Here is a 26,975-nt window from a genome sequence, read left to right on the forward strand (position 1 = left end):
ATTTGCCCCCCTTAATCCTTTTAAACCCCCCCAAAGAGGAGGCAGCAAATCGTAAGTAGAAGTAAGGGCAGAGAGAGGGCAGTGGCTACAGCGAAGGTTACCGGGCATGCTCAGTTCGAGTGAGCCTGCTCCGTGCACCCAAAGTAGCGAAACGGGAGCCACCGGCCCCGCTCAACCTGCTGCCGGCTGAGTGAATGGAACCCCAGGCCGGCAGCGGGTTGAGTGGCTCAGACGGGGTCTCAGCCGCCGGCCTGCTCAGCCCGTTGCCAGCCTGGGGTTCCTTGGGGGTCCCCAGGCCAGCAGCAGGCGCTGAGTGGGGCCGGCGGCTGGGACCCCGGCTGGCAATGGGGCAGCAGCCGGAACCCCAGAGCGGCGGTGGGCTGAGCCGCTCAGCCCGCCGCGGCGTGCCATCAAAAATCAGCTTGTGTGCCACCTTTGGCACGTGTGCCGTAGGTTGCCAACCCCTGCTCTGTACACTAGNTAATGGATTTACCCACTTTTTCCTCTGTCTGGTTTCCCAGCTGCTGCTCTGGCCTCTGCTGATGCCCATAACCTTCTTCCTGCTCACAATTCCCAGGCACATTCCCTTTGTCTCTTTGTGATGATGCCCTATGCAGTTCCACTTGTTCAGTATCTTCCTCTTTAGAATTCTGCTCCCTCGTCTCACTCACCGTCCCATCACCTGCTGGGATAGAGAGGGAACCCTCAGAAACAGGAATGGAAAAGAGAGAGCAAACCAAAGTCTGTGCTGGAGAGACAGACAGAAAAAATCAGGAACTGAATTTCCCCAAACTTTTTCCCACAGGGAGTCAGGAGAGGATTGATTCTGCCTCCACATCCCACCCAAAAACTCATGGGAGAAGGGAGGTCAGGGAGGGAGCTACTGCGAGGTGTCAGTCAGGATGGGTGGGAAGCCAGGAGTGGTATCGGCTGTGAGCATATAACACCTGCTGGACACGGAGAGCTTCCAAGGTCTCTGTAGGGAATCCCAGCTGTTTCCTTCAGGCATGGGCAGTTTTTGAGTTTGTTTAATGATTCCTCACCCGTGCAGATGCTCTCTCTGTCCTCCGAGCCCTGGAGATCTGGGACCAACGGCTCTTCCCCTCGTTCCAGCTGGGAGCTCACATCAGGTCTGGATACTGGGAACCCTGCTCAGGAAGATCATGGGAATTCATTTGTCACCAAAAAAAAAGTGTCATTATTTTATTGCTTTAAAATGGGCTGGGGATAAAATCCCAGGGCAGCCCCGCAGGTGCTCAGAGGCAGAGGCACCAATGTCCCACGCTCTCGGGGGGGTGTTTCACCCCGCTCCGCCCCAGGCCCTGCCCCCACCCCACCCCTTCCCCTAAGCTCCCACCCACGCCCCACCCCCTCCCCCACCTCTTCCTGCCTTGCTCCTCCCCTTCCGCCCCAGCGCCTCCTGCACGCCGCTGCACAGCTGATTGTGGTGGGCGGGAGGGCTGGCAGGGAGGGAGAGAAGCTGATCCGCTGGCTTGCTGAGCACCCACTAATTTTTTCCCCTGGGTGCTCCAGCCCCGGAGCACCCACAGAGTCGGCGCCTATGCTCAGAGGTGCAGGACCCACTTTTTATGGGCGATTTAGCTACCCCCACCTCCGTCAGGAACGCAGTCAAAGGGGCTCCTAGAACACAGCGATGGTAACTCCGTGTCCCAGAGAGCGAAGGTCCCCTGCAAATGCTTCTTGCTGATCTCAGGGGCCCAGAGAGAAGGAGAGTGCTAGGGAAGCCGGGCCGGGCGAGCGTGGGCTGGTGGGGTGCAGCGTAGCGAGGAATAGGAGGGAGCGGGGATGATACTGAATGCAGGCTGTCAGGAGCAGTAGATGTCAGGAGAGCACATTTTGAGGCAACAGGGAATCTAGCAAATCAGGTGTAATGGGGGTGGGGGGGGGATGAACATGGAAGGCTGGAGAATTTAGGACCAACGGACTCTAATTCCCCTAGAAAAGGAGAATGTGAAAAGTAAGAATCAGGCCACGTGACTTCAGGAGGGACGGACTCAAGGAGCCTGCTGGGAAGAGGGTTTGTGGCTGCTGCAGATGGGGAGGGAATTTCAAGAAGTCTCACTACCAACCCATGACATCGCCAGGGACACACACACACACTTGGGCCAGGGAAGGGGTCGTGTTGTGGCTGGGAGGAACATAGGGACTCAGAAATGGTGCAGCTCTGTCATATTGAGGAACACTGCATGGGGACGGGGCTATTGGGGTGTTTACGGTCGGAATCATGTGGTTTAGTTTAATGGGGCTGTGACAAAGGGGGGATTTTGTGTAATATTTTTATGAATCCGGAACATAAGAACATAAGAGCGGCCATACTGGGTCAGACCAAAAGTCCATCCAGCCCAGTATCCTGTCTACCGACAGTGGCCAATGCCAGGTGCCCCAGAGGGAGTGAACCTAACAGGTAATGATCAAGTGATCTCTCTCCTGCCGTCCATCTCCCCAAATTAAGAAACACAGTAAAAGAACTAAAAAAGAGCCACCATGGCTTAACAAGCATGTAAAAGAAGCAGTGAGAGATAAAAAGGCATCTTTTAAAAAGTGGAAGTCAAATCCTAGTGAGGTAAATAGAAAGGAGCAAAAACACTGCCAGATGAAGTGTAAAAATGTCATAAGAAAAGCCAAAGAGGAGTTTGAAGAACGCCTAGCCAAAAACTCCAAAGGTAATAACAAAATGTTTTTTAAGTAAATCAGAAGCAGGAAGCCTGCTAAACAACCAGGGGGGGGGGGGGGGGCCCTGGTGATCGAGATACAAAAGGAGCTTGTGCCTCATTTTCCCCAATGTGCTGCATTGGTCCCTCGTGGTTCGAAAAGGGCTGTTTCCTCTCAGGGCAGGTGAAGAGACATAGACATGGGTCTATTCTGTCTGTTCCTTAGGTGTCATATCAGTGGCGCTTTTGAGAATGCACTGGTAGCTCCAATGACCCAGACACTGACACATAGCAAACAATGAGCAAGAAGGATATGGATTTCCTCACCTCTTAGCAGCGAGGCTGTGACCGAACACACCCCTGGATTCACACCCGACACACTATTGTAAAAATCTGTGTACAAAGTACGCCTTGGGAGGGATCATTTGCAAACTCATAATGTGCTGGTCGTTATTGTCCTGCATTAATAGGAGCATTGCCAGCAGATTGAGGGAAGTAATTATTCCCCTCTATTCGGTACTGGTGAGGCCACATCTGGAGTATTGTGTCCAGTTTTGGTCCCCCCACTACAGAAGGGATGTGGACAAATTGGAGAGTCCAGCGGAGGGCAACACAAATGATTAGGGGGATGGAGCACATGACATATGAGGAGAGGCTGAGGGAACTGGGATTGTTTAGTCTGCAGAAGAGAAGAGTGAGGGGGGATTTGATAGCTGCTTTCAACTACCTGAAGGGGGTTCCAAAGAGGATGGATCTAGACTGTTCTCAGTGGTAGCAGATGACAGAACAAGGAGCAATGATCTCAAGTTGCAGTGGGGGAGGTTTAGGTTGGATATTAGGAAAAACTTTTTCACTAGGAGGGTGGTGAAGCACTGGAATGGGTTCCCTAGGGAGGTGGTGGAATCTCCTTCCTTAGAGGTTTTTAAGGTCAGGCTTGACAAAGCCCTGGCTGGGATAATTTAGTTGGGATTGGCCCTGCTTTGAGCAGGGGATTGGAATAGATACCTCCTGAGGTCCCTTTCAACCCTGATATTCTATGATTCTATGAACTTGGTAACCTATTTCAGTACTTAATTACTCTTATAGTTGAAAAGTTTTTCCTACTAGCCAACCCAAACCTCCCTTGCTGCACATCAAGCCAATTACTCCTTGTCCTAACACAGTGGACGTGGAGAACAATTGATCACTGTCCCCCTTTGTAACAGTTTTTAACATACTTGAGGACCATTATCAGGTCTTTTCTCAAGATTAAACATTCCCGGTTCTTTCAACCTTTCCTCGTAGGTCACATATGCGGTAGCTTTATAGGTGTTTTCCTCTGCATTTGCGTTTGTCAAGGTCAGAGTAAACGATGTTGCAGTAACTGAGGCAGGAGATGATGAGTGCCCTGAACAAGAATTTCAGCTCTGTGGATGGGTAGGACCGGCTATAGTTTAGGGACATTCAGCAGAAAGAAAATCCAAGATGTAGACATATCATGAGAACATGGAGAGGGGTCTGTGTCAAAGATACGGGCCTGCGTGACAGGCAGGACAGTGATGCTTTCCACAACGAAAGAGAAAAAAGAGATGGTGGGATGGCTGGGGGGATATTAAGAGCTCTGTTTTAGCCATTCTAACTGCTGAGTTTGAGCTGATGGACAGACATTCCAAAGGAGAGGTTAGAGAGACCGGAGGGGATTTTAGTTTGGACAGAAGGAGGCGGGTCTGGAGTGGAGAGGTAGATCTGTGAGTCACCAGTTGTATTTGTGTTTGTGGATGAGATTACCCAGAGATTAGGTGTAGAGGAAGAACAGAAGGGGACCAAGGACAGGGTAGTATCCTGTATCAGAGGCCTGGTGTGAGACCTGGGGCCTGAGCTAAAGTAGTGGTAAAGCCCTGCTCATATAAAGCAAAGTTAGTAAAAGTCAGACTGTGAAGAGACATCACAGAACCTGGCAAGAACAGGGTTTTTGCAGTGACCCAGCCACTCCCAGTCCTTATTCAGGCCCAATTTGATGGTGTCCAGTTTGCAAATTAATTCCAGTTCTGCTGTTTCTCGTTGGAGTCTTGTTTTTGAAGATTTTTTGTTGAAGAATTGCCACTTTTAAGTCTGTTATTGAGTGTCCAGGGAGACTGAAGTGTTCTCCTACTGGTTTTTGAATGTTATAATTCCTGATGTCAGATTTGTGTCCATTTATTCTTTTGCGTAGAGACTGTCTGGTTTGGCCAATGTACATGGCAGAGGGGCATTGCTGGAATATGATGGCATAGTTCTGAATAAAGACTGGGAGTGGATGGCTCACTACAAAAACTAATTTCCCCTTGCCGATACTCGCACCTTCTTGTTAACTGTTTGAAATGGGCCACCTTGATTACATTGGCCTCATTAGCACTACAAAAGTGATTTCCACCCCTTCTTGTCAACTGTTGAGAATAGCCCACTTCCACCTTAATTGAATTGGCTCGTTAGCACTGACCCCCCACTTGGTAAGGCAACTCCCAACTTTTCATGTGCTGTGTATTTATACCTGCTACTGTGTGTTCCACTCCATGCATCTGATGAAGTGGGTTTTAGCCCATGAAAGCTTATGCCCAAATAAATTTGTTAGTCTCTAAGGTGCCACAAGGACTCCTCGTTGTTTTTTGCTGATACAGACTAACACGGCTACCACTCTGAAACCTGACTAATCGCCATCCCTTGTCATTTATCTCAGCTGCTCCATGGCACCCAGAGCCTCTATGAGGAAGCAGTATTGAAAAGTTTGGGACTTCAGATCAGCATGTGCCAAACGGACGGGTAAAAGAGAGTGAAGTGCATGTGTGCAGCAACCCTAAGGCCCCGTTAACAGCTGGAGTGTAGGCTTGGGACTTAACTCACCCCCATACTAAACCAGCCTGGGGTGAAACTTAGGGATTTCCCCACTAAAATGAAGGGAAAAAATGCCCTGCTGCTGCTAAGGTGCCCCCATTTCGGGAATTCCCCTAACAAGAGTTATAACCCCAAGGGTTGTAAAGTAGAGACACCCAGTTCAGTGGGGAGTTTAGGGAGGAAACAGAAAGGCCCCAAGAATTGGTAAAATAGATGAGATAAGCTCTGACCAGCAAATCTAGGGTGACCATCTGCACAGACAAAGAAGGTCACAAAAAAGTTACAATTTGGGCACGAGAGATAGAATGGAAAAAGAGATGAGCAGAGAGGAGACGATATAGGTGCCAGTGCATGACTGATTAAATTTTGTTATCTAGGGGTATTGAATAATGTGATAGGTTTAGTGAAGTTAAAGGAGGTAGCTATATAATGTAACAATAAAACAATGCTCTTTGGGAACCATCTCTGGATGGCAATTTAACATCAAGCTGCTAGAATCATAGACTATCAGGGTTGGAAGGGACCTAAGGAGGTCCAACCCTCTGCTCAAAGCAGGACCAATCCCCAACTAAATCACTGACCTTGCGTGGTGTGCAAAAGCAGCACCGGCACCCCCAGATGAGAGGATCTTGATTGGCCATTTGGTGAAAGTTGTCTGTATATTGGGACTCTGCCCCGCAAAGAGACACTCTGCACCCCATATTCACCGTGGTGATATAACTATGACATGTTTCGTACAAAAATATGCCTCGTGAGGTATCATTCTAAAGTCTTAATCTGTTGAACATAAATAGGCTGTTACGTTGTCTGTGCTCTCATTGCATATGCAGTTATAAAGTTTGGCGCTACTGAAACATGTGAGGTTGGCAACACCCACAAGCAGCCTTTCAGGTACAACAAGAAAAAGGCCACACAATGTTGATGGCCTATTGAGGAAACACAAACACTCATAAGGATTACCTCAGGAACTGGGTACCATAGAAACCTCTGCGAGCTAGAATCAATCATAGAATATCAGGGTTGGAAGGGACCTCAGGAGGTCATCTAGTCCAACCTCCTGCTCAAAGCAGGACCAATCCCCAACTAAATCAACCCAGCCAGGGCTTTGTCAAGCCTGACCTTAAAAACCTCTACTAGCACTACACCATGGGAACTGTTTGACCCAGGTCACAGCAAAAGAGCTTCCCAGCAAGTTGGAAAAAGATATAAAAGGGGGGAGTGACATCATCTCTTGGCCTCACTCCCCACACAAGAAACTCCTGGAAACACCTGAGGATCGAAGACTAAACTGGGAAGTGCTGGTCACAGGGTAGGGGGATTTCTAGCCTGTGTATGGAAGCTTGATGAACTGCTTGTACTATCTAACAGGGTGAGACACTATTTGATAAGCTAGGTCTACATTACGGGGGGGGGGGTCGACCTAAGATACGCAACTTCAGCTACATGAATAGCGTAGCTGAAGTTGTGTATTTTAGGTCGACTTACCTGGCTGTGAGGACGGCGGCGAGTCGACCGCTGCTGCTCCCCCGTCGACTCTGCTTCCGCCTCTCACCACGGTGGATTTCTGGAGTCGACGGCAGAGCGATCAGGGATCGATTTTATCGCGTCTACACTAGTGCAATGGCTGACAGAGCATTCAATGAATACATTGCCGGTGGGTGTCGGTGGAAGTGCGAGCTTGGAGGGCTTTGCAGTTGGTCACAACCTCACAGTGCAAGAGGGAACCCAGATTGGCATGACAGAGGGCTCAGCTGTACCACAGTTCCAGGCTGCACTCGGGGGGGAGGAGGGAGAGACCCATCACAATGAGCAGGGCCGGCTCTACCATTTTTGCCGCCCCAAGCAAAACTGCCGCCCGAACTGCTGAAGCACAAAAAAAAAAAGCAAAGCAGAATGCCGCCCCTTAGCATGTGCCTCCCCAGTCACGTGCTTGCTCCACTGGTGCCTGGAGCCGGCCCTGACAGTGAGCATAAGAGATTTGCTTGGCACATGGATTCTGTGTGTGTTGCTAATAAATAAATGTTTAGAGCATAATTGTCTAAGGTTCTTTCACTGGGAAAAGGTTCTGCAGACCCATAGAGCCCCAAGCCCCGTGGGGAGGGATGGGTACTTAAATTGATCAGGTTTTCCCTGAGCCCCATGGGTAAAGGTAGGTGCTTTAGACCCCGAGCCCTCGGTAGGGAAAGGGTAGGAGTACCTAAATTGACCAGGTCATGCCTTGAGCCCTCGATAGGGTATAAGTGGGTTGCCCTAATTTTTTGTGGGTAACAAGGGGGTTCCCAGCAGTCTGCTCTCATAGTGGTTGCCTCAGGAGGACATGCTGTGGCCATCGGACCTGAGTCGTACCGCTGTTAACTTTCACACAGTGCGTGTTGCGGATTTTTCTTGCATCCTGCATTCTTGGACGCTTTGCCCTGATACCAAACATTTCTGAGCTAAGAGCAATATTTTGAAGTGTTCGAACATCCACATGTAGCGTTTGGCCTGCTCGCTACGGAAAAGTTTTGCCAACATTGCTCTGTCAGTTAGCTGGGTGGAAAAAAAAAAAAAAATCACATCCCTACCGGACATAACGATGCCATCAAAGCTCGAGTGTACAGACAGTTATACAACCAAAAAATCCATTAAAAACAAGGAAATTAAATGCCCACAAATGACATTAAAGCAAAGTTACGGTGGCCCAGTGCTGCCTCGTGCCCTTCCAGCACGTGGGTGGTGGCTAAACTTAAAACGAGGAAATGAAGGAATGAAACAAAGAGTTTACACACATACCACCCCGACAAAGCTCTCTTATTTTTGCCCTTACCCTCTAGCTGTGAAGCTGGCAATAGCCACTGGCAATAGATCTGGGAAGGTGGTGCAAAGTCTAACGAAATACCAATAGAAGTGGACAACTTTCCATCTCTTGAAATATGCAAATCAAGCCTGGATGCTGTGATGAAGTGAGAATGTTCTTAATGGTTTCTCTGAATACTGTGTGGGTGCCTCAGCTTCCCCTAGGCCTTTCTTAAGTATCTAGGTGGTGGGATAAGGGGGTGTGATTGGTGAGGAGCCCTAGAGGGCCAGTGTGATGCTGTCTGCTCAGAGAATGGCTGACATCCCGTCTCCTGGCAACTGATGGCCTGGGCCCCTCCCCTGCAAGGTGCCAACTGAAGGTGTTGGATAACAAAGAGATCAGGTGACCTCCTGGTCCGGGAAAGAAACAAAGGCAGAGGAGGGGCTGGAGAGTTTCAGTTTGGAGCTGGCTGGGGAAATGGAGAGGGGCCCAGACGGGGTCTGGCCTCCCTGGCCCCAAGATGGACCTGACTCAAGGGTCCTGTTCTCTGTACCTACAAGCTCTGTTTTAGACCATGTTCCTGTCATCTAATAAACCTTCAGTTTTCCCGGCTGGCTGTGAGTCACATCTGACTGAGGAGTTGGGGGGCAGGACCCTCTGGCTGCCCCAGGACTCCACCCGGGTGACTCGCTGTAGGAAGCGCACGGAGGGGCAGGGGAAGCTGAATGCTCCGAGGTCAGACCCAGGAAGGTGGAAGCTTCTTGCCCTGGAGACAGTCTGCTCGGAGAGAGGAGGCTCCCCAGAGTCCTGTCTGGCTTCGTAGGGAGCAGTTCCAGAGCATCGCTTGGGGACTCCATGACATGCCTTTCGGGAAGATGATTTAGTCCAACACAAGATATTCATCTCAGCATTGCAGTAACTGGATGAATTTTTACAGCCTGTATTATGCAGGATGTAAGACTAGTGGCCTGATAGTCTATGTAACTATAATAGATACGAGGAAGGACTAAGAGAACATGCTGTGGTTTGTGTTTTCCACAGACAGGAACACCAGCATTTATCTGCCTGCCCCGTAGCTGTGTGCCCTGGGCCAGCTGCAGCTGTAATCGGATGGTGGAGGGAGCCGTTGGAGCAGCCTGGCAGAGCTGTGACCGTGGTATGCAGAGAGGTGCAGGTGACCCCTGAGGGACTGAGTCTGCCTCATGTCAGTGCTGAGTTTGTAGGTTGTGTCAGTGCACAAGGGTGTGACCTTGCCACGGGGATCAGCAGCACTCTGGTGACAGCCGCGCTAGGGGTCTCCAGGGCTCAGTGAAGGGTTAGTGAAGGCGATGACTCAGAAGGAATCCTCGGCACAAGGATCCAGGGTGGTAACATTTTATAAGTCTCGGATGGTTTGTGCGGCTCAGCGTTTGAGGGCTGGCCAGGGGCAGGCAGCTTCTCTTCTTTATGCCAGACCTGAACCCACGTTTTGCCTTAGCCAAGAGAAGACGTTAGACTTTGTGCTGTTCTGCTCCTGGGCTCTGTTCCCAGAGTGTCCTGGGGCAGGGCAGGGCACAAGGCTGGTGTGTGTGTGTCACTGGCATGTCGGGGCGTTGCTGAAACAGGGCAGAGTTAAGGTTACATCGCAGGATGTGGTGAACCTTAACTCTTCATTTCCCCTTCTAAGAACCGAGGGGACGGGAATCCTTACCCAGCGAGGTCACATTCTCATAGTTCTCCTGCATGACGTCTCTGTAGAGGGCTCTCTGAGCGGGGTCCAGCAGAGCCCACTCTTCTCTGGTGAAATACACAGCCACCTCCTCGAAGGTCACCGGCCCCTGAAAGAGAAAGAGACCCACACTCAGTACCTGCTGCCCCACTGACAGCCCCATTATTCACCGGGGAGGAGGGTCAATCACACGGACGCTCAGGGAGACAGGCAGGCAGCAGAATCTCACTGTGACCCTGCACTCCATAGGGATATTAGTATGATATAATTTGGGTTTGTGTGACTAGACAGTTGGCAACCCTACCTGTTGCTCCTTGAATATTTTCTCTTTGAGGAACTGCCAACTCTCCTAAACACCTTTTTCCCTTCGATTTCTACACATGGGGCCTTACCGACCAGCTCTCTAGGTGCGTTGAACTCTGCTTTTTGGAAGTCCATTGTCCTTATTCTCCTGCTTTCACTCCTTCCTTTCCTTAAAGTCATGACATCTGCCATTTCAAGGTCACTTTCACCCAAATTGTCTTCCACCTTCAGATTCACACCTAGGGCCCTACCAAATTCACCGTCCATTTTGGTCATCATAGGATTTTAAAAATTGTCAATTTCATGATTTCAGATCTTTAAATCTGAAGTATCATAGTGGTGTAACTGTCGGGGTCCTGACCCCAAAAGAGTTGGGGGAGGGGGATCACAATGTTATTGTAGGGTATTGCCACCCTTACTTCTGCGCTGCTGCTGACCGCGACGCTGCCTACAGAGCTGGGTGGCCGGAGAGCGGCGGCTGCTAGCCGGGAGCCCGGCTCTGAAGGCAGCACCACTGCCAGCAGCAGCAGCGCAGAAGTAAGGATGGCGTGGTATTGCCACCCTTCATTCTGCACGGCTGCCTTCAGAACTGGGCCCTCTCTGGTCGCCCAGCTCTGAAGGCAGCAGCGCAGAAGTGAGGGTGGCCTGGTGAGGTGGGGAGAAAGGCTGCCTGCATGTAACTGCACCTGGGTGTGTCCCTACCTGTGTGAATGCTGGTGAAAGTGCAGCCTAGAGAGGCCTTTGCAGCTTGTCATAGAAGTATAATTTAAAGGGGAGCCCAGGCTGGTGGGTTAGGGGAGCTCAGTGGTACCCCAGTTGCAGGTGGCACCCCAGGGGGAACCCGCTGCTCTCACCCTCACCTTGCTCAGAGATGCCAGGAGGCATCAGGGTGAGGGGAGAAAGAGTGAGAGAGACCCTCACCCCTCTGTGACGTTGCACTCCATATGATGTTATGAAAATATGCCAATGAGTGTGAATATGATGTAACTGGAATATGCGTCATGCAAAAGGACTCTTGTAAGGTACCATTACAAAGCTTATAATCTACTGAGTGTGGTCATCCTATTTGTATGATTGTATCTTTCTTGTATCTGAAACTAGAAATATGAACTATAACTCTGAGGGCCTATTGTAATTATGCAAAGTGTGGGCCATTAATGGTGGTTTGAAATCTTGATGGTTCCCATTAACCAGGACATTGACTGTGGATGGGTCTGTTTTACTTGCAAGCCTTCTTATGAGTCAGGTCGGAAGAAGGAAGGCTTGGGGTCTCACAGAACATCCAGCAGAGAGAGGGGGGCAGGGGTCTTCACATTCCACACACAGCTACTAGCCAGAGGCTGATACAGCAGATGTAGCCCCCAGGCATGTCAAGGGACAGCCCCCAGTAGGAATCCCAACACCTCCCTCAATAACAGCAGCTGGGTATGAGGGGGGGGCATCTCCCCCAGGCCTCACTGGTGGGTGCCCCCTTCATAGCAACCTCTGACTAGAAGGGTCATGGCTCCAGCACTGGGATTGTCATACAGTTTCCTAGCCCTGTTCAGAAGGTTTGTTTCCTGTTCCACAATAGTGCCATTTCCTCCCTCAATCCCCATGGGTCTGTCCCTAGAATCTAGACCCCAAGTTCCAGCAGGTTTGTCACACCCTGTCCCCCTCCCTCTCTCCCACCTCCAGACCAAACTCCTCAGAAGCTCCCACCTCCTGGCTGTCTATTGCCCCTCTCCCTCCAAAAACAACCCACCAGCAACTCCCCCGTAATCCCTACCTGGACGGGCTCCACTGCAGCCATTTCCCTTCCCTGTCCCACGGGAGGCTGGGATGAACTGAAAGAAAACATGGATGTTATTCTGCAGCCTGCCAGGGCAATAAGGGCAACTGGAGAGGTTTCAGAACAGGCCTTAGTTCATTTAGTTCATTCTGATGAGGTGCAACAAGGACAAGTGCAGAGTCCTGAACTTAGGAAGGAAGAATCCCATGCACTGCTACAGGCTGGGGACCGACTGGCTAAGCAGCAGTTCTACAGAAAAGGACCTGGGGATTACAGTAGAAGAGAAGCTGGATACGAGTCAGCAGTGTGCCCTTGTTGCCAAGAAGGCCAAGGGCATATTGGGCTGCATTAGGAGCATTGCCAGCAGATCGAGGGAAGTGATTATTCCCCTCTATTCGGCGCTGGTGAGGCCACACCTGGAGTATTGCATCCAGTTTTGGTCCCCCCACTACAGAAGGGATGTGGACAAATTGGAGAGTCCAGCGGAGGGCAACGAAAATAATCAGGGGGCTGGGGCACATGACTTATGAGGAGAGGCTGAGGGAACTGGGCTTGTTTAGTCTGCAGAAGAGAAGAGTGAGGGGGAATTTGATAGCAGCCTTCAACTATCTGAAGGGGGTTCCAAAGAGGATGGAGCTCAGCTGTTCTCAGTGGTGGCAGATGACAGAACAAGGAGCAATGGTCTCAAGTTGCAGTGGGGGAGGTTTAGGTTGGATATTAGGAAACACTATTTCACTAAGAGGGTGGTGAAGCACTGGAATGGGTTACTTAGGGAGGTGGTGGAATCTCCTTCCTCAGAGGTTTTTAAGGTCAGGCTTGACAAAGCCCTGGCTGGGATGATTTAGTTGGGGATTGGTCCTGCTTTGAGCAGGGGGTTGGACTAGATGACCTCCTGAGGTCTCTTCCAACCCTGATCTTCTATGATTCTATGATTTCATAGCACGATTCCCCCCAGGTTCTTTCCCCGAAAACAGACGTTCTAGACTCTGCCGGCTTCCAACTTTCCCCCAGACTGCTCAACCCCCAGCTCACCCTCAGGCCCTGACCTCACCCCACCTCTTCCCCCAATTCGCCACCCCTGCCCTGCCTCTTCCCCCCCTGCCTCTTCCCCACCCAGTTCCACTCCCCCCCTCCAAGCACACCCCATGCCCTGCTCTCCTTCCTCCCTTCCAGCGCCTCCTGCATTCCGCAAAACAGCTGTCCTGCGGTGGGCGGGAGATGCTGGGGTGCGGGGGAGCTGATCAGCAGGGCCGCCGGCAGGTGGGAGGCAGTGTGGGGGAAGGGGATAAATGGCTGCCATAACATAACATAAGAACGGCCGCACTGGGTCAGACCAAAGGTCCATCTAGCCCAGTATTCTGTCTACCGACAGTGGCCAATGCCAGGTGCCCCAGAGGGAATGAACAGAACAGGGAATCATCCAGTGATCCATTCCCTGTCGCCCATTCCCAGCTGGCAAACAGAGGATAGGGACCCCATCCCTGCCCATTCTGGCTAATAGCCACTGATTGACCTGTCCTCCATGAACTTACCTAGTTCTTTTTTGAACCCTGTTCTTGTCTTGGCCTTCACAACATCCTCTAACAGTCTGTGTGTAGACATACCACTAGTGAGGGACATAAAAGGCAATAAGATAAGGGTTCTCAGAGCAAGAGAACAGTGAAAGAAAGTGTAGGTCCTCTACTTAGTAGGGAAGGAGAGCGAATAACAGATGGCATCAAGAAGACTGAGGTGTTTAATGCCAATTGTTTAGCCTTCACTAAAAAGATTAATTGTAACCAGATACTTAAAACAATTATAAACAATGAGGGAGAGGGAACAGAAACCAGAATAGGGAAAGAACTGATTTAAAAATACTTAGGGAAGTTAGATGTATTCAAGCCAGCAGGGCTTGATGAAATTCATCCTAGGGTATTCTTAGCTGAAGCAATCTCAGAACCATTAGCAATTATCTTCAAGAACTTATGGAGGACAGGTGAGGTCCCAAAGGACCTATATATCTATCTTCAAAAAGGGGAAGAAAGAGGATGTGGAGAAATAAAGACCATCAAGCCTTACTTCAATACCTGGAATGATACTGGAACAAATCAATTTGTAAGCACTTAAATGATAGTAGGATGACAAACTATAATGAGCATTTATTTGTCAAGAACACCATTTTTCCTTCTCTGACAGGGTTATTGACCTCATGGATAAGAGGGATGCTGTAGATGTGATATATCTTGATTTTAGTAAAGTCTTTTGATACAGTCCCACATGACATTCTAATAAGTATACTAGGAAAATGTGGTCTAGATGAAATTACAATAAGATCGATAAGATAAGAAGTATTTCTCCACACAACGCACAGTCAACCTGTGGAACTCCTTGCCGGAGGATGTTGTGAAGACCAAGACCATAACAAGGTTCAAAAAAGAACTAGATAAATTCATGGAGGATAGGTTCATCAATGGGTATTAGCCAGGATGGACAGGGATGGTGTCCCTAGCCTCTGTTTGCCAGAAGCTGGGAATGAGCAACACGGGATGGATCACTTGATCCTCACCTCACCTGTTTTGTTCATTCCGTCTGGGGCACCTGGCATTGGCCACTGTTGGTAGACAGGATACTGGGCTGGATGGACCCAGTAGGGCCATTCTTATACTGGCACTAGAAAAGGTTCAGAGAAGGGCAACTAAAATGATTAGGGGGTTGGAACAGGTCCCATATGAGGAGAGATTAAAGAGACTAGATCTTTTCAGCTTGGAAAAGAGGAGACTAAGGGGGGATATGATAGAGGTATATAAAATCATGAGTGATGTGGAGAAAGTAGATAAGAAAAAGTTATTTACTTATTCCCATAATACAAGAACTAGGGGCCACCAAATGAAATTAATGGGCAGCAGGTTTAAAACAAATAAAACAAATTCTTCACACAGCGCACAGTCAACCTGTGGAACTTCTTGCCTGAGGAGGTTGTGAAGACTAGGAGTATAACAGGGTTTTAAAGAGAACTGGATAAATTCATGGAGGTTAAGTCCATTAATGCCTATTAGCCAGGATGGGTAAGGAATGGTGTCCCTAGCCTCTGTTTGTCAGAGGGTGGAGATGGACGGCAGGAGAGAGATCACTTGATCATTACCTGTTAGGTTCACTCCCTCTGGGGCACCTGGCATTGGCCACTGTCGGAAGACGGGATACTGGGCTGGATGGACCTTTGGTCTGACGGTGCACCATTTGTTGGAAGACCATACTCACAGAGTAATTATTGATGGTTCACTGTCAAACAGGGAGGTCATATCTAGTGGGGCTCCACAGGGGTCAGTGCTGGGTCTGGTACCATTCAAAATTTTCATGAATGACTTGGACAATGGATTGGATGCTTATAAAAATTGCAGCTAACACCAAGCTGGGAGGGGCTGGGAGTTCTTTGGGGGGCAGGATTAGAATTCAAAACCATGTTGACACATTGTAGAATTGGTCTGAAATCAACATGATGCAATTCAGTAAAGAGAAGTGGAAACTGCTACAAATGCGCAACTACAAAATGGGGAACACAACTGACGAGGCTGAAAAGGCTCTGGGGGTTATGGTGGATCACAAATTAAATCTAGGTCGAACATATGACTGCAAAAAAGGCTAGTTCAGTACTGGAATAGGTTATCAAGGGAGACTGTGAAATCCTCACCATTGGTGGTTTTCAAGAGCAGGTTGGACACACACATGCAGGGATGGTCTAGTTTTCCTTGATCCCACCTCAGTGCAGGGGGCTGGACTAAGTGACCTCTCGAGGTTCATTCCAGCCCGACATTTGTATGATTCTACGCTGGGAAAATGCTTGGTCACTTTATTACAGAACAGACCCGACCCCTCTCACCAGGACTGTAAACTTGAGGGTTGTATCCTATGACTGGAGAATTGCTAATATAGTCCCTATTTTTAAGAAAGGCGTCGGGGGAGGGAAAGTGATCCAGGAAACTTCAGGCCTGTGAGTTTGACCTCCATTGTATGCAAGGTCTTGGAATAAATTTTGAGAGAGAAAGTAGATAAGGACCTGGAGGTAAGTCGTATTTGGGATAAAATACATCATAGTTTTATGAAAGATAGATCTAGGGCAACCTATGGCACGAGTTGATTTTCAGTGGCACTCACACTGCCCGGGTCCTGGCCAACGGTCCGGGGGGCTCTGCATTTTAATTTAATTTTAAATGAAGCTTCTTAAACGTTTTAAAAACCTTATTTACTTTACATACAACAATAGTTTAGTTCTATATTATAGACATATAGAAAGAGACCTTCTAAAAATGTTAAAAAGTATTACTGGCATGAGAAACCTTAAATTAGAGTGAATAAATGAAGACTCGGCACCCCACTTCTGAAAGGTTGCCGATCCCTGATCTAGGGTGACCAGACAGCAAGTGTGAAAAATCGGGACAGGGGGTGGGGGGTAATAGGAGTCTATATAAGAAAAAGACCCAAAACTCAGGACATCTGGTCACCCTAGATAGATCATGCCAGACCAAACTGATCTCCTTCTTGGAGAAGGTCACTGATTTTTTTAGACAAAGGAAATACAGTTGTTCTAATATACCTGGATGCCAGTAAGGCATTTGCTACAGTTCCACATGGGAAACTATTCGTTAAAATGGAGGAGATGGGGATTAATATGAGAATTGAAAGGTGGATAAGGACCTGCTTAAAGGGGAGACTATAAGGGGTCATAGTGAATGGCGAGTCATCAGGCTGGAGGGAGGTTACTACTGGAGTTCCTCAGGGATCGGTCTTGGGACCAATCTTATTCTACATTTTTATTAGTGACCTTGGCCAGAGGCGCCAACTTTTTGAGTTCCCGGGGGTGTGTGCTCGACTTTGCTCCGCCCTAGGTCCTGCCCCCACTCCACTCCTTCCCCCAAAACCTCGCCCACCTCTTCCTGCCCCAACTGACTGGGGGGGCTGGCCAGCCCCAGAGCACCCACAGAGTCAGAGCCTATGACCTTGGCACAAAAAGTGGGAGTGCGTTAACAGAACTTGCAGATGACACAAAGCTGGGAGGGACTGCCAGTACAGAGGAGGACTGGAATATCACACAAGACCTGGATGACCTTGAAAACTGGAAATGGGATGAAATTTAATAGTGCAAAGTGCAAGGTCATGCACGTAGGGACTAACAAGAGTTTTTTGTTATAAGCTGGGGACGTATCAGACGGAAGCAACAGAGGAGGAGAAAGACCATGATCACAGGGTGACTGTGAGCCACCAATGTGAGGCAGGCATGAAAAAGGCGAATGCAGTCGGAGGATGCATCAGGCGAGGTATTGCCAGTAAAGACAGGGAAGTGTTAGTACCATTATTAAAGCTACGATTTTGTCATGAATATTTTTAGTCAACGTCAGGGTCAGGTCACAGTCAATTAACAAAAATTCAGGAAGCTGTGACCTGTCCCTGACATTGACTAAAAACAACCCTGACAAACTGGAGATGGAGAAGGGTCCAGCACACTGCCTCCACCCTCACCCCCGCAACGGCTGGAAGTTGAGGGGACCCACCACCCTGTGGAGCTGGGAGCTAGGGTAGGGGGCCGCCACCCTGCAGGCTGGGAGCTGGGAGGGGTCCCCCCACCACGCATGGCGGCTGGTCAGCTATGGGCCCCCCAATGTCACGGAGGTCTCAGGGATGGGAGAGCTGCTTGTGGGGAAGCCGCTGGTGAGTTCCCCCCCCCACCCCGCACACGAGCCTCAACATTTGTACCACGGACAATGTGCAGACACGTTGCTGACCCCTGAATAGGAGAGAACCCCCCCCCCCCCCCGCCGCCTCGGATCTGAAGGGATTTTATCTCCACATTAAAGAGAAGGGCTTGCCTAGGACTGGTCCATACCCACATACAGGCCTGAAGCCCAGCTCTGGGTCCAGCTTGTCTCTCTCCCCAGCACAAGCTGGGCCAGAAAAAGGGGGTGCCCCCCCCCCACACACACACACTCCTTCCCTCTCCAATCAGCAGCACTGGTTCCTCCACCACCTCCGGCTTCTTTTTCATCCCTTCCCTCCCCGCCACCTCCCTCCCTTTGGCCCCTGACCGGAGCTGAGCCCCGGGGGCTGTGGGATCTGAAGACCCCCGCCCCCCCCAGCTCTTTGCAAAGAGAGACACTTTCCTGCCCCTCCTCCCCCCAGCATTTCTGTCACTCACCTGCAGCCTCTGGCTCCGGGGCTGCCCCAGGGGGCGGGTCCCAGCTGGAGAAAGTCCCCCCCCCCCACGCCGGGCAGGGAGGGGTTAATGCCCCCCCCCCAAGCACACACACGGATCCCCGGGGGAGCAGCGGCTTGTACTGCACCGCCCGGAGCTGTCCCCCCCCCTTGTTTCTGTGCTTTGTTTTCCCTGCTTCCGCCCCGGCTGCTCCAGCCCCTTCCTGGGCCGAGCCCCGCAGCTCCACCCCGGGCTGCAGCCGCGCTGCCTGGGGACGGGACCAGCCCCGGTCCCCGCCCCCGCGGGTCCCACCGGCAGCCCCACAGCCGCTGCACTGGTCCCTGTGAGGGGGAGGGTCCATGGGGGTGTCAGTGTGAGGGGGAGGGGCTGTGAGGGGGAGGGTTATGGGGTGTCTCTGTGAGGGGGAGGGTCAATGGGGGTGTCAGTGTGAGGGGAGGAGCTGTGAGGGGGAGGGTTCTGGGGTGTCTCTGTGAGGGGGAGGGTCCATGGGGGTGTCAGTGTGAGAGGGAGGGGCTGTGAGGGGGAGGGTTCTGGGGTGTCTCTGTGATGGGGAGGGTCCATGGGGGTGTCAGTGTAAGGGGTAGGGGCTGTGAGGGGGAGGGTCCATGGGGGTGTCAGTGTAAGGGGAGGAGCTGTGAGGGGGAGGGCCCATGGGGGTGTCAGTGTAAGGGGTAGGGGCTGTGAGGGGAAGGGTTCTGGGTTGTCTCTGTGAGGGGGAGGGTCCATGGGGGTGTCAGTGTGAGGGGAAGGGCTGTGTGGGGGAGGGTTATGGGTTGTCTCTGTGAGGGGAGGGGTGGGGGTGAGGGTCCTGGGGTGTCTCCGGGAGGGGTAGGGGCTGTGAGGGGAGGATCCATGGAGGTGTCAGTGTGAGGGGGAGGGGCTGTGAGGGGCAGGCTATGGGGTGTCTCTGTGAGGGGCTGTGAGAAGGAAGGTCATGGGCTTTCAGGGCACTGCAGAGCCCAGCATGGAGCTGCCACCCTGACGGAGTGTCTGGGAGTCACAAAGGGGTGTTGTGAGGTCACTGTCCCGTCTGGCCTGGGGTGGGGCAGGGCCCCCCAGAAAGCCCTGGCGGGACTCAGCCCTGGGGGGACTCACTGGCTGTGGAAAAGTGTCTGACAGAAGAAGGACTTGATGCTTTAGGAAAGTCTGGGTGCATTGGATGGGGTAGGAGGGTTTCGGCAATAGGTCTGCAGTACGGCCAACCCCAAACATTCCAAACTCACGAGATTGGCTTTAAAATCATGAGATGACATAAAAATAATCGCTTTGGGGGGGTCTTTTTATTTGCCTTCTGCTTGTGGAGCCGTTAGCGTGCACTTGGGTCCCGGTCGGTAGCTTTCTGCACAGCCAGGAGGGCTCGAAACTTACTTTTTCTTGGAGACTGAAGGCTGAAACCATCACAGAGCCACTTGACTGCGGGAGCTGGGGCTTCAGGGGAAACAATAATTCTCCCGAGACTTGTGGCAAACTCCTGAGAGGTGGACAACGCTGAGTCTTTATTCTGCGAGATTCCCCAGAGCGCTGCTCAAACAAGGCTGAAGTAGGGAGCCAAACCGCTGCCTTTCCTGAGGGTTGGCTCCGTGGCTGGGTGAGCAGCAGGGTGTCCTCAGGACCAGTCTAAGCCTGTAGGCCCCAGGGAGCAGGGAAGCCGCCTGGCTCAGGCTGGGAACGCTGGTCCCCAGAGAACTGGTCTGACTCCCTGCTCAGCAGCAAAGAAGTCACTTCCCCCCCATCCCTGATCAATCACCCTGGAGCTAAGGCCAGAGCTGGGGGTTTCTCCTTTCACTCCCACTAGGGAGTGCAGGGTCCCAGGGGTGTTTCTGGAAGAGCATTTGGAACTGAATTGGGGACACCAGCCTGTCAGAACAGAGCGCTCAGGTTCAGACTAATATGTTTTTTTTTTTTTACAATTTTTATATGATGTAATCCGTCAACCCCACTGAGCGCCCAGAGCAGGGAAGCCGGGCTGGCAGCAGGGGGGCACAGGGAGCTTCTGAGCCCCTCGACTGCAGCCTCCAGTAAGTGTTTGGGGCCTGGGACAATGTGGGGAGGGGTAGCCCAAGGAATCAGCAGGAGCTAGAGCAGGGGGCTGGTGTTTAAACTGCCCCCCCCCAAAAAAGTAGCCACATTTAAATCCCTGTGTAGGCCCCTGCACCATCAGTAGAACTGAGTCAGCTTTGTAGGTCACCAAGGGTGAAACCAAACAGCTCTTCGAATATAGGAGAGGGGAGATCAATCACTTGTCAGTCACTGCGCATAGATCAGGGGTTCTCACCCTGGGGGGCGTGAGGTTATTACACAGGGTCACAAGCTGTCAGCCTCCACCCCAAAACCCGCTTTGCCTCCAGCATTTATCATGGTGTTAAATTAAAAACGCTTCTTATATATATATTTATTAGGGGGGTCTTGCTGTGTGAAAGGGGTCACCAGGATAAAAGTTTAAGAGCCACCGGCATAGAGGAATCTGTGTTGTGTGTGACCTGGTGCCATCGTGTGGCCATTTCCTTTCCCTCCTTTCGGTGAAAAGTTTTGTTATTTTGCACAGAAGCTTTATGTCCTCAGGAGAGTGCCAGGACTGCGGGCTGTAGGGTGACCAGATGTCCTGATTTTATAGGGACAGTTTGATTTTTGGGTCTTTTTCTTATAGAGGCTCCTATTGCCCCGCTCCTCCCCCCCCCACTCCCTGTCTCGATTTTTCACACTTGCTGTCTGGTCACCCTACTAGAAGGTGACAGATTAACTTCATCTCCCTTCTTCAGCTCAGTGACAGCCTGAATTGTCCTGTATCCTGGCAGAGCCCCAGGACTGGAATCAGAAACGGACCCCTCTGTAGGTAGCGGGAACGAACAAAAACGTTTGCTTTCAACGGAGCTGTCTCCTTCCTTCTCAGGTCAGAATGGCCATTATGGTAATTTATCTCCACTATCATTTCCCTTCTCCGTGGGGAGCGACGGGGCTGGTGCCCCCTCCCCATCTTTCAGTCACTCTGGGAACCTGTCTGTGCTCAGAAGTGACAGGTTGCTGCCTGTCCACGCATCCTGCTCATTACATTTACAGAAGTGAGTCATTTTCCTAGTACATGTGAAACCCAGAAGACATTTTTTTTTTTGCCAGATGCATTGGTGGTATAGTGGTGAGCATAGCTGCCTTCCAAGCAGTTGACCCGGGTTCGATTCCCGGCCAATGCAAGGAGGTGTTTTTTGCCTTGCCCAAAAGGGGTTTAATGTCAGTCACATTGTGTGATAATCACATTCTCAATGTCCTAAATCCCAGCAGGTCACTAAACACACTGCAGGGGACAGGACTATGCAATGAGCTGTAGGACGCATCCTTGTCTTACTGGAGAAAGTCAGAAACCAGGGCAACAGGCATCTGTAGCTAATTGTCTTGTTTGCACCATGCTCAGGGGAGAAAGTGCACGTGTAAAGTTTTGTGACAGCTTTTGCTGCTACAGATTCTTTTCTGTTCCTGTAATAATACCACAAACCAAAGTTCAGCACCAATGTGGACACAGGCACGTCCCTCAGAGGCAGCTGCAAATATTACTTGTCTGCAGCTGAATCGGGCCTTTCACGTCTTTTCACCTGTGCTTGGCTGGGCACTACACCCCCTGGCTGTAGGAGGCAGGGCTGGCCCAGGTGTCAAACTGGAGCCTGGCAGNAGGAGCTGCTTTTGCACAGGCACAGAGGAGAATCAGCCAGGGAAGCTCCTCAATGAGCTGTGGCTGCCACAGACCCAGCTGGGACGGGGTTGGTCTGGGATCTGTGGGGGGTTTGCAGTAGAGGGAAGGGCCGAATTGGGGGCATTGTCCTGGGATTCCTAGGGGCTTTGCCAGCAGGTTGGGGGGTGGCATTAGGGTCTGAGGTGGGGCAGTAGCAGGCAAAAGCTTGCAACCATAAGCTAAACCCCACCCCACAATGCATTGGGCAGTGTCCTTTGCCTCAGTTTCCCACATGGCAGTGGGAAAGTCTGACAAACAAATGCCCCTTTAACACATCACACTCCTCTCCCTCCATGGCACCCCACTCACAACTGTCTGTGCTGGGTTAGTGCAGACCCAGCCTTCAGAGGTGTGTTCACAGGGTTCACCTCCCAGCTCACAAGCAGGGTCGGCTTTAGGCAAATTCAACCAATTCCTCTGAATCGGGCCCCGCGCCCAAGCCCCGGTACGGCGTACCGGCAAGAGCCAGTGTGCTGTATCCGGGTGGCCCAGCTTCCCCAGGGGGCAATTTAAAGGGGAGCCCTTGGGTAGGGCTGCGGGGCTCTGGGGGCTATTTAAAAAGTCTGGGCCTCCCGTTGCTTCTTCCTCCCCGGCCCTTTAAATAGCCACTGGAGCCCCACCGCTTCCCCAGGGCTCCTGCAGCTATTGAAAGGGCTGGGGTGGTGGAAGCAAGGGAGCCCCGGGCCCTTGAAATAGCCTCCGAGCCCCAGGCTGCTGCTGCTACCCCAGTGGGGGAGTGAAGAGGAGGAGGGGGCACTTACCGTACAGGATGGGCTGTACCCGCACCCCCTGCCCTGCCCGCACCAACCCCTGTCTCCAGCCAGCCCCACACCCCCTGCCCGCAGCCAGCCCATCTCCAGCCAGCCCCGCACCCCCTGCCCTGCCCGCACCAGCCCGTCTCCAGCCAGCCCTGCACCCCCTGCCCTGCCTCCAGCCAGCCCTGCACCCCCTGCCCACAGCCAGCCCCTGCCGCACCCCCTGCCCTGCCCGCACCAGCCCTGCATCCTCTGCCCTGCCCGCACTAGCCCTGCACCCCCGTCCTGCCTGCAGCAGCCCCCGAACCCCTGCCCTGACGCTGCCCGCAGCCAGCCCCGCACCCCCTGCCCACAGCCAGCCCCTGCCGCACCCCCCTGCGGCCCTGCCCAAAGCCAACCAGCCCCCCCCACACCCCTTCCCGCACCAGCCGTGCACCCCCTGCCCTGTCTCCAGCCAACCCCTGCCACACACCCCTGCCTGAAGCCAGCCAGTCCTGCACTCTTCTGTCTCCAGCCCTGCTAACCCCTGCCGAACCCCCCTGTGGCCCTGCCTGAAGCCAGCCAGCCCACCCCACACACCCATGTCTCCAGCCAGACCTGCACCCTTTGCACTGCCGGCAGCCAGACCCTACCTCCAGTCAGCCCCTGCCCTGCCTCCAGACAGCCCCATGTCCAGTGGTGCCCTGCAGTTCCCAGGGCAGTAACCCTGCACACCTGTTTCAATGAGGAGGGCAGGGAGCAGCTGGGACCCACATATGTGCACACCCTAGGGACACCAGACAGCAAGTTTGAAAAATCGGGACTGGGGTGGGGGGGGTAATAGGATCCTATATAAGAAAAAGACCCCAAAATCGGGACAGTACTTATAAAATCGGGACCTCTGGTCACCCTAGCACACCCCCAGGGAGTGGTGGGGACCCACACATGTGAAACGGAGTTCATTTCTAGTTCAGGCCCACCTTTTTAAAGAAGAACTTTAGGTAGGGTTAACATACAGCCGTATTTTCCCGGACATGTCAGGCTTTTTGGTTCTTAAATCGCCGTCGGGGAGGAAATACGGACGTATGGTAACCCTATTGGTACAAAAAATACATACTGTGGCACATCCCTTAAATCAGAACTTTTTACAGGGAACCAGTTGCTAAGTAATGAAAGGCTTTTTTTACGTTTGTTTGGTTTTTTAGTCATCCCTGCCGGGGGCCCACCGAAAATGTTCAAATTGGGCCCCACACTTCCTAAAGCCGGCCCAGCTCACAAGTGTCTGTGGTTGCTGTGCAGAGCTGCAGTTGCTACAGCTGCTTTTCTCGGCGGCTGGCCACTCGCTGCCTTTCCTGCCGCGTTCTCAGGTTCCCCTGCTTAACCCAGGCGTTCAGTGAGTTCAGCTCTTCGGGATTGCCCTGGGTAGCCGGGAACCTCACTGCCAGTACAGCCTCTGCCTTGGCTTTCCTTGCACCAGCGTCCTGACACCAGGTCTGAGACAGAACGCCCAGAGGCACTTATCAGTAATTCCACTCTGCTAATCACCGAACAGAAACAACAATTCTCCCTGGAGCATAATTAGCTTTGTCTTCAAACACTGAACAGGTCAGACCACGTCTAGGACACTTCAAGCACAATTCACCTTAGCACACAAGAACATCTGCCCCCTCCTCCTCCTCACTTTCCCTGGCATTTGGCGTCCCTCTCCCCCAGTCAGCGAGTAAGGTTCAGTTTAGGGCGACCTGTCATAACTAGAAAGGGAAGGGTAACAGCCCTCCTGTGTCCAATACTATAAAATCTCTCCTGGCCAGAGGCACCAAAATCCTTTTACCTGTAAAGGGTTAAGAAGCTCAGGTAACCTGGCTGACACCTGACCCAAAGGACCAATTAGGGGACAAGATACTTTCAAATCTTGGGGGGAGGCTTTTGTTTGTGCTCTTTGTTTTGGTGTTGTTCGCTCTTGGGACTAAGAGGGACCGGACATCAATCCATGTTCTCTTTCATGTCTTTCATATTTCAAACTTGTAAGTAACAGCCAGGCAAGGCGTGTTAGTTTTATCTTTGTTTTCTCAACTTGTGAATGTTCCCTTTGCTGGAGGGAGGTTTATCCCTGTTTTGTTGTAACTTTGAAATTAAGGCTAGAGGGGGTTCCTCTGGGCTCTTTGAATCTGATTACCCTGTAAAGTTATTTTCCATCCTTTTTTCACAGAGACGATTTTTACCTTTTCTTTTTAATAAAATCCTTCTTTTAAGAACCTGACTTATTTTTCCATTGTCCAAAGACCCAGAGGGTTGAGTCTTTGATCACTTTGTAACCAATTGGTGAGGGGATTATTCTCAAGCCTCCCCTAGAAAGGGGGTGTAAGGGCTTGGGGGATATTTTGGGGGAAGAGGAACTCCAAGGGGTCCTTTCCCTGTTTCTTTTTCAATCACTTGGTGGTGGCAGTGTACCAGGTTTTAACCTAAGCTGGTAGAAATAAGCTTAGGGGGCTTTCATGTGGGTCTCATTGCACTCATGTGATTTGTAACCCAGCATCAGCCAAAACTGGCCCTTTTGGCAAAGCCACCCCATCATGCTGCGTAGCTAGGTGGAGTAGGCGGGTCGGTGCAAACACGGTCTGTTCCTGAAGTATTTCCCCCAGCTCATCACTAGGTGTGAGGGGGGAACTTGTTCAGACCCTGCTTACACTTAGTATTTAAAAACTCCTTATTGTCCCTACCTCTGCTGGGCTTTCTGGCTATTCTGGAGTAGCTCAGATGAGGTGGCCGAGTGGTTAAGGTGATGGACTGCTAATCCATTGTGCTCTGCACGCGTGGGTTCGAATCCCATCCTCATCGGCTGTGTTTAATCTTCTTCCCTTCCCTTCCAAACACCCCTCTCCTCCCTTTGGTGCAGTGACAAACCCATGTTGCTTCCTGCAACCAAAAACCTTCCCAAGACTTGCCTCCGGGATCCCTGCTTGAAATAAAACCAATTGAAATATGAGATTTCTAAAAAAGTTCAGGAGTCTAGTTTTTATCTCCAAAGGTAACATACTCAGAACCTCCTCCAAACGTCCTGGGACTTTCCCCCAAATTATTAAAATGCCCCATCCACAGCGAGCCCATGACAGTGAAATACAGCCAGAGTGTCTAAGTCAAGCTATTCTGAAGCAGGCAAGTGAAACATTTTTCTCTGTGCTTCCCTTGGAGAGGTTTGTTTGCCTAGGAAAACAAAATCCCCCAAATTGAAAATTTTCTGCTGAAAATCCAGTCCTGCTCTGTTCTGGCACTTTGATTTGAATGTATCATTGTTCTTCTCTTCTGCCTTCTGAATTATTTCAGGTTTTGGTTGGCAAAAAAAATCAGTTTTCAATTTCTAAGCACAAAGGGAAAAAATATATTGAAAATATCTACATTATACACATACATCTCATCCCTGGGGAATTAAGAAATGAAATGCTCCCAGCTCCAGTTATGAAGAGAAAAGAGGAGAGATGAGCAGAGCTTTCTATTTAATATGGAAATTTCCAACATGCTGTAAAATCCACAAGCCGATTCACACACAAAAACCTAGCAAGAAAAACTCCCCGAAGGAGTCAGAATCACCTGCTACTGGGGGGAAGGTGGGGGTTGTGGAATGGGATTGAAGAGCACTGTGTAGAGGAGAGGCTGTGGGTCGTGAATGAGGGGCAGAGTGCAGAGAAGGGGGCTGTGGGTTGGGACTGAGGGGCACTGGGAATAGGGGGGTTCTGGGTATGTGTGTTTTCCCTCTGTGCTGCCCCAGCCGTGCGCAGACAGCTGACATGGCAAACCTCGAGCTAACCACCCAATGACCACAAGATCTGTTAAGGAACAAAGGCACCCAGCAAGGTTTAGTGTCAACAAAGCACGGTACTAGTATCCCGTAGATTCTATCAGACCACTAGTACAGGTATTCCCGTAACAATGGGCCAGCTCAGTGAAAGGCGGGACTTTCCCTTCCTCCCTAGGCCAGACAGAGACAATCCCTCTGAGATAAATCTTTATACCCCGATACAAACAAGTTGGAGACCCATACTAGATCTCAGAGCGCTCGCTAAGTTTGTCAAGGCTCGAAAGTTCAAGATGGTCATCTTATCGCTGATCATTCCAGCATTGGAACAGGGAGACTGGTTTTCAGCCTTCGACCTCCGGGATGCCAATTTTCACATCTCAATCCTACCCGCTCACGGACAATTTCTCAGATTCACTCTGGGACACAACCACTCCCAATACAGAGTGCTCACCTTTGGGCT

The 26,975-nt window shown here is 51.2% G+C and overlaps 1 protein-coding gene, 2 long non-coding RNA genes and 2 other non-coding genes across 6 annotated transcripts in view; 2 read left to right on the forward strand and 3 right to left on the reverse strand.

Moving 5' to 3' along the window:
* The window catches only part of LOC117869996 (zinc finger protein 239-like), a 1,162,621-nt gene that overhangs the window by 217,669 nt on the left and 917,977 nt on the right, over positions 1-26,975 (reverse strand). The gene's annotated exons all lie outside the window — the stretch shown is intronic.
* LOC117870076 lies at positions 488-8,711 on the reverse strand. The gene is made up of 3 exons (XR_004643893.1): positions 8,329-8,711; positions 1,044-1,148; positions 488-685 (listed from the first exon to the last, which is right to left on the reverse strand). It is a non-coding gene; the product is annotated as an uncharacterized LOC117870076 (long non-coding RNA).
* On the reverse strand, positions 10,058-18,570 carry LOC117870083. Its single transcript, XR_004643907.1, has 3 exons — positions 18,247-18,570; positions 12,078-12,135; positions 10,058-10,115 (listed from the first exon to the last, which is right to left on the reverse strand). It is a non-coding gene; the product is annotated as an uncharacterized LOC117870083 (long non-coding RNA).
* Positions 21,381-21,452, forward strand: TRNAG-UCC. The gene has a single exon. It is a non-coding gene; the product is annotated as a tRNA-Gly (tRNA).
* TRNAS-GCU lies at positions 25,476-25,557 on the forward strand. The gene has a single exon. It is a non-coding gene; the product is annotated as a tRNA-Ser (tRNA).

Source organism: Trachemys scripta, chromosome 25 (genome assembly GCF_013100865.1).
Source record: "Trachemys scripta elegans isolate TJP31775 chromosome 25, CAS_Tse_1.0, whole genome shotgun sequence".
NCBI classification, from domain to species: Eukaryota; Metazoa; Chordata; order Testudines; family Emydidae; genus Trachemys; species Trachemys scripta.